Source organism: Sinocyclocheilus rhinocerous, unplaced genomic scaffold (assembly GCF_001515625.1).
Source record: "Sinocyclocheilus rhinocerous isolate Xijiao unplaced genomic scaffold, SAMN03320098_v1.1 C35546108, whole genome shotgun sequence".
NCBI lineage: Eukaryota > Metazoa > Chordata > Actinopteri > Cypriniformes > Cyprinidae > Sinocyclocheilus > Sinocyclocheilus rhinocerous.
The window spans coordinates 1-521 of record NW_015755277.1 but is presented as its reverse complement, the minus strand read 5'-3'; the positions used below and the strand labels follow the sequence as shown (position 1 = coordinate 521).

The window sequence follows — 521 nt, the reverse complement described above, 5'->3', positions numbered from 1 at the left end:
GGGTTAAAATATCTCCTCTCTTCCCCACAGGCCTCAGTAACATCATTGGCATGATCGTGTACATATCAGCCAATGCGGGGGATCCTTCAAAGAGCGACTCCAAGAAGAACAGCTACTCGTATGGCTGGAGTTTCTACTTTGGTGCTTTGTCCTTTATCATGGCTGAAATGGTGGGTGTGCTGGCCGTGCACATGTTCATCGACCGGCACCGGGAGCTGCGGGCAGGTGCACGGGCCGCAGATTACCTGCAGGGCTCAGCTATCACACGCATCCCCAGCTACCGGTACCGCTACCGGCGCCGCTCCCGCTCCTCATCCCGCTCCACAGACCCCTCGCACTCACGCGATGCCTCACCAGTGGGCTTGAAGGGTTTCGGGGCTCTGCCCTCCACCGAGATCTCCATGTACACACTCACCCGTGGGGGCGACACCTTAAAGGGTGGTCATGGCACCCCCACCGCCACCTACAATTCGGAGAGGGACCACAACTTCCTGCAGGTCCACAACTGCATCCAGAAGGAC

The 521-nt window shown here is 58.3% G+C and overlaps 1 pseudogene; it reads left to right on the top strand.

The window, feature by feature from the left end:
• Positions 1 to 8: 8 nt before the first annotated feature.
• LOC107734938 (voltage-dependent calcium channel gamma-2 subunit pseudogene) lies at positions 9 to 518 on the top strand (annotated as a pseudogene).
• Positions 519 to 521: the final 3 nt, after the last annotated feature.